At 47.4% G+C, this 6924-nt stretch overlaps 1 long non-coding RNA gene across 1 annotated transcript; it reads left to right on the plus strand.

Moving 5' to 3' along the window:
* The first annotated feature begins 131 nt into the window (after positions 1–131).
* LOC103347710 (uncharacterized) lies at positions 132–4501 on the plus strand. The gene is made up of 2 exons (XR_516297.4): positions 132–696; positions 3996–4501. It is a non-coding gene; the product is annotated as an uncharacterized lncRNA (long non-coding RNA).
* Positions 4502–6924: the final 2423 nt, after the last annotated feature.

Here is a 6924-nt window from a genome sequence, read left to right on the forward strand (position 1 = left end):
CGCGGGCGGCTGGGCCCTGGCCTTGGGAACAGCGCCCTCTCAGGGACGGCTGCGAAGACAGAATCGAGATGCCCTGCTTGGAGGCTGGCGTTTCCTTCCAGCCACTGCGCTCAGAACGCAGGTACTCTAGTATTTGGCAGTATTTTTTCTTGCGGGCGCGTGGGAAGGATGGTCCAATGTCAGGTTCAATGAAACCACTCGAGGGGCCGCCTCCTGAACTGTTTGCCAGGCTTGGGGTGAGCTCAACGCTGTTGGCATTCCTTCCCTCATTTTGTTTGTTCCTTCCTGCCCACCAGACACGCCTGGCTCCGCTAGTGCTGTGTTCTTATCAGCGGGCAGGCACCTTGTGGTGACTTGAGGTTAACTGGAGCGCTTATATAGGCTGAGGTCCCGCAGTGGCGGCCGAGGCCAGCCGTGCAAGGGGGACACGCTGGCAGGGGGCCTTGGGAGCCCAGGGAAGGGGAGCCTCACTCACGCAGGCGCTGGGTCCAGTCAACCATGGATGGACGTTCCAGGCGGAGCAAGCGGCCCTTGCGAAGGCCTGAGGAACGTGGAGGAATGTGTTGAGTCCAAGACAGAGCAAGCAGCTTGGCAGAACTGGAGTGGACTCCAAGAAGGTGGAGCAGGTGACTGAAGTCAGGCAAAGGAGGCTGAGGCTGTGAAGGCCGGGACACACAGCGACTGGGAACTAAAACGGTACTCTTCCTAGTCACTGTTGCGCTAACACATTGCTCCCCAGGGTTATGGTCTCTGCCAGCAGTGTTTCCTCTAACCTTCCTAGCTGTTGTAGCTTGAGTAAGATATGGCTCCTGACCTCGTGCAGAAGTCCTAAATTGCTGTATTAAGAGCATAGAAAGGGGTGATCCAATTGAGGTGTTTAGGAGGTAGGTCCTTAGGTCACTGGACACATGCCCTTGGGAGGTGTTCTCCCCAGAGGGTTGCTTACAAAGGCTCAGCTGATTGTGGTCACTCTCTGCTTCCTGGTTCACCATGGGCTCACTCATTTTGCCAACTTCATCAGAGGGTCCAACCAATGGGGCCAGTCTTGCACCCCAAAACTGTTAGCCCAGAGAAACCCTCTTCCTTTGCAAGTAGCCTGGGTGAGGTGTTTAGCCCTAGTGGCCAAAAGCTGAGGAATACAGCAGCTCTGTGAGGCAGACGTTATTACCTCCAGCAGCATACCCAGGAGAGCAGATGGGAACATGGGCCAGGTATGGGCAAAAAGGGGTGCATTGTCTGTAGGGGATTTAAACATAAGAGTAAACCAACTCAGGATTGATCTGCTTTGTATTAGCACTGTTGTGAACAACGTGGTGAGCAAATGCTCCTCCTAAGGTAGATGGCTTCCCCTGCCTCTGTTCCACAGGTGAGGAAGCCAGGTAGGCTAAAGCACCAGGTGGGGACTGACGATGCTGGGGGCCAGGATGGACAGGGAGCAGAGGAACGACAGAGGCTGGAGGCCAGGAGATGGTTCAGGAGGCTGGGAGGCATCAGCAGTAGGAGCAGAGAAGATGTCTGAGCCAAGAGATTTTCCTTCAGGGTAGAACTCACAGGTCTTGGTGAGAAGGAAAGAAGGGTGAGATCGCGTCTAAGCTGATTCTGGATTTTCTACTATAGACGCTTGCAGAAGCTCCTCCACTAACTAGGAGGCAAGAAGAAAGAGGATGGAGCAGATAGGGCCGATGCGTTTGGTCTGACACATGGTGCATTTGAAGTGCCTGTGGAAGCTTTGGGTAGAGGATGACAGTGAAGCCATGGGGCTTTGCTACGCTAAGCGGAGGCGGGTGCTGAATAGAACCTCCTCAGTGACAGCTCTGATCTCCTGGATCCTTAAACTCCAAAGCTGATTACCTCTCCCTGCATTCTCTGTACCCCTGATAGAGAAACCACTTAGATGAATATTTCATCCTTGGCAATTAGGCTCCAGCTTGTCCACTGAAGTAGTATCACAAACATTGGACAACTCACATGTACAATCAGAGCAAATGCCGAGGGTGTGTGGAGCTTGGAGAGGTCTGGGCCCATCTTGGGAGAGAGGTCAGGACAGCCGGGGTGGCGGGGGGACATTGAGTGCCCCATTAAGAACATATTTCAAGACTTTTGTGACCAGTTAGGCATTCTGTTGTGTGCCACTAAATGCCCAGTGTGAATATCTAATTTGCCATGTGCCTATTGACACAGCTACTCTGGCCTAAACCCTGAATACATGGAAATCTACCTTTCTCCCCCTAAAAGAACCAAGTAATAGTGCGTATTTTTATATCCTAGCATTGTTATAAAACACAATGTTAAAATATATACCATTTACAAAACAGCAAATACCTCAGAAATAGATCTGACAAGACATGCAAGACTTTTCTATGGACTTGAGAAAAACATGGTGGAAATGTGCGAAAGGAGTTCTAAATCTGTGGAAGAAATACACATATTCCATCAGGAGAGAGTTCATGTCACCAAGCTGTGAATTCTTTACAGCATATGAGGGGGCTTCAGAGAGTTCAGGGGAAAGTGGAAAAACAAGGCATGTGTTCCATGAAGCCCCTCAGAACTGACAGAGTGACTAACTGATAGAGCTCATTTAAATCACAGTCTGAACAGTACTGTCCATGGGAATTAACACGACGATTCTAAAATGTCTATAGAACAATGGTCTAAGAATAGCGAAGTGATCCCAGAAGAGGAGAGAAGACAAGGAGAGAGAGGAAGAGGAGGAGGAGGAGGAGGGGACCATGTGAAGACAGCAACAGCAACGACCAAGTGAAAGGAAGCTGCCCTAGTGGACGTTATGATAAAGTTGCAGTGGTTAAATTTGTGTGGTTTTGGCACAGAGATAGACCAGTAGAACAATGACACAGTAAAATAGCCAGCAAATGTAGACTCAGAACACAGCAGGTGCAATAGAGAGCACGTGTATATGGTGGTAAGGTCAGGAAGAATTCCTTCAACAAAACACCGGAAGTACAAATTGCAAGTGAAAAAGATTAGTAAGTTTGGCGATAGTAAATCTAAGAGCTTTTGTTTAACTAAAGATACAAAAGACAAGATATTTACATTACAGTAAGCCAACAAAAGCACATCCAACATATATAATCAGTGCCTGTGTGTCCATAAGACAGAGATTCCAATAGAAAAAAATAGCTGATGAAAAACATAAAAATGTCTTTTACAAAAGAAGCTATGCAAATATCCTATAATCTGTCATAAGTAAAGATGTCAAAATGGCAAAAACATAAAGTTGGATGATGCCAAGTGTACCTGAGGCTGTAGAACAGGAGTGGGGAACATGTTGCCCATGAAATCATTTGCTCTGGCCCTGCCACGGCAAATACAGGTAGGACTTTCAGTATGTCTAGAGCAGGCTAATTTTTAAGTTGCTAACTTTGTGTAGCCTACAGATGATGTCCAAATGGCCCTTGGCAGCAAAAAGGTTCTCTACTCCTGTTGTATTGTAGAGCAAAGGGGGCTCTCTGAGAAGGCTGGTATGTGTGCAGATGGACACAACCTCTTGTGAAGCAATTTGACATTGAGTGATGAAGCTGCAGATTCGCAGATTCTACCACTTACGTCCAGCAAGGCCACCCCAAAGCCTTATCTGGAGAAACACTTGTTCTTGTGCATAGGGAGATAAGTATGAGAAAGTCAGTGATGACATACTTTGTAGCAGCAAAAAAATTATAAACAACCAAATGGCCCTCACCAAGTGTATGGATTGAACAAACCCACGCATGTGTTGAAAACTCAAAGGCTTTTATTTACAGTTAGTTAATTAGTTAATGGTTTAATACTAATGATTGATAGATTATGGTAGAGACATGATCTAATTTTGGCAGCAAGAAGGTGGGACCAGTGGGAGAGCACCAAGTCTTTGGAGATTTGCTTTGGGAAGGTAGTTCTTGCAAAAGGACTGGTCCCCAAAGTGGAGGCCGGCCTGCTTGCTTTCTCTGCTTTCTGGCTCTCTGTGTGATCATTACTCCACACCTGTTCCTCCACACCAGGTGCCAAACTGGCGGGGCCACCTGATCTTGGACTGTGAATCACCACACTTGAAGATAAAATACACCTTCTCCTGTCTTCTCGTATGGTTTTAGTTAAAGTCACAGAAAGCTGACTAATACGCCAAGAAGGGCGCATGGATCATGTTGATTTGATAAAGAAGAGTATGTAACTATGGAGGAAGAAATGAAGGAATGGAACCACCAATACCAAAATGTAGTACTGAGCTGGGTGAATACGGATAGCCTGAGGTAGGGTATTACGCATAGCATAATCCCATATCTTTACCATTTGAAGCATGCAGAACCCACTGTCTTGCTTACGGGCACACTTATATATAGAGAGAAGGTTTTAGAAAGAGAAGAAGGGAATAACACCAGTCATCATATTGTCTTCTGTCAACGAAGAAAGTGAATGGAACCGAGGATGGGTACAAAGGGGCCTTCAACTATCTTTGTGATATTTTATGCTTAAATTTGATAATAAATACTGGGCTGTTCCTTTCTTATTCTGTCTTTCTTTCTTTAAAAATCTCATCCCCAGATATAGAAGATAGATTTTTTTTTCATAATCATCTTCAAGACAAGCTCTTTATACCTGCCTCTCTTAGCTCTTAAAAATAAAATTATGTACCCCTGATAAACCCATCATCCAGTTCAAGGACTTGAAAACTTGGCAATGATTTTCATCTCCCCACATGTTCTTCCCCCATCCTGTCCCCTCCCTCTTCTCCACCCTTAAAGAGAACCCCCATGCTGAATTTCGTGCATCTTATTCCCTTGCTTTTTAAATTAATGCTGTTACATACAAAGGCACGTCCAATGAACATATTGTTGGAGGTTTTCTGTGTTTTGGGATGTAGCTCCCTGGAAACTTGGCTTTGCTCCCAGGCAACATTTTGTCTGCGGCACTTGTGTTCAGGCCCCTCTGGCTGTTCAGGGCCTCCAGCGAGTGCATCTCCCCCATCCAGCACATGGCTTCCTTTTCTCTGTCACCCAGCAGTGCCTGCGGGTTCTCAGCCAGACAACCTGCATGGTGTAGACTCCTGGTCCGTCTGTATCTTCTTTGTGTGATCTCAGGGAAAGTGGCTTCAGTCATGCCCCAGCTAAAAGCATTTTCTTGGGATTAAAGGAGACAATGCATGTGGAGTGCTTAGTGCACGCTATACTGTTAATGTTTAAGGTTATAATTGCTATTACTTGTGTTTACTATGAGGCACTGCTTTGTATGCCATTTAATAAGCTATCTAATAAGCTATTGAATGTGCTTAATGCTTAGTAGCTTTGGTATTTAATAAGCTATTTAATAAGCCACCATCTAATAAGTTAGTAGTTCCTTTTGGTTCATTTGTATTTTAATTGAAGATGGCTCATTGACTCTAAGGAATATAATTGCTAACAGTGGAATCTGGCACTTGCCACAGGCTCTTGGAGTTGACACTGTGAAACAGAGGCCTTCCTTATCTCTTGCCTTGCTTACCAAGACCCCTGCCCGCCATGGTGTGGCCAGGAGTGAAGGGAGGCGATGGGCAGTGGTGACCTGGAACACAAGGATGAACCCTGATGAGAGTTGCAGGGCAGGGAATTAGCAGAGTCAGGAAGCGCAGTTAAGGACAGCCAGCCATGCACAAGCCTGGGAATCCAAGGCCTCTCAACCTGGCCCAGCTCACTAGTGCAGCCTTGTGAGTCTCCCGTGGCCTCGTGTGCGCACATGGAGCTGGCACAGCAGTGCTCCTGCAGGGCAGGGCTCTTTGTACTCTCTGGTCCCAGTGCCTCAGTCTTCCTTCTCCTGCCCCCTGCTGGTGGATGCCCACTTCTCCTTTGTGGCTCAGTCCAGTGCTCTCCACTCTTTCCCTATGAGCTGTCCCCTACCTGAATGTGTTATCTCATTTGTCACACTTCAACATAATTATGTGTTTAAATGATTTGCCTCCATATTGTGTTTGGCTAGGGTTGCTGTCCTTAGTGGAGGGGAAGGTGTGTCAGCTCTGCATGTTCCCACTGTTGAGAATCAGGTTAGGTTGCTGTGTTCCACTTTGTGTCGCTGTCACTGGATCCCTGAGACTGGGCCACTGATAATCGACAGTTACTAGCTCATAGTTCTGGAGGCCAGGAGGTCCGGTAAGGGCCTTCTTGCTGTGTCATCCCACAGGGAAAGGGCGAAGAGAAGCTGAGAGGGAGCAGGAGATGGAACTCCCAGCTGCAGCCCTTTTGTAGTCAGCTTTGTTCAGTTCACCAGGATGGGGCCCCCATGACCTGAACACCTGCCAACAGGCCCCACCGCCCAGCTCTGGCACTGGGGATCAAGTCACCCACACAGGGTGTTTGGGTGACGCCTTCTAACCACAGGAGTTCCATAACCTTTCTCTGTGATAGCACTGTCATCTGTGGAGCCAGGCCCAGTCACCACACTTTACAAGGTTGTTATGGGGCTACATCAAACTGTGTAGATGGAGGATCTAATACGTGTGTGTGTATCTAGAGAAAGCACGCAGTAAATGGTTGAAACAACTGAATGTGATAATACTGAATGTACAAAAGGGAAGGGACATCTGGATTAAATAGAAAAAGATGAGGAACTTGTACTCAGGAAATTCATAAACCAAGAAGGAGATGACGAGAGAAGGTCAGGCTGGTTCCAGCCATGTGAGAGTGACACTCCCCATTCCATTCCCAGCACTGTTGTGGCATCTTCTGAATTGCTGGGACAGTGTTCTCTCATCCATGGCAGCTCTTGTGGGCAGAAGGATGGCTTCATCGCTCAGTGTAGCTGGAGCCGGGACATGCAACATTACAGAGAGGAAAGCCTGCCCCATGGGAGGCAGCAGTCTCTGCTTTATTCAAGTATCAGTTTGATGTGCCTCCAGTGGCGCGCTCTTCTAAGACCCTCTGGTCCCCAAGGCAGGGTCTTTGGAACCTGTAAGCCATGAAC

The sequence above is a fragment of the Oryctolagus cuniculus genome, chromosome 2 (genome assembly GCF_964237555.1).
Source record: "Oryctolagus cuniculus chromosome 2, mOryCun1.1, whole genome shotgun sequence".
NCBI classification, from domain to species: domain Eukaryota; kingdom Metazoa; phylum Chordata; class Mammalia; order Lagomorpha; family Leporidae; genus Oryctolagus; species Oryctolagus cuniculus.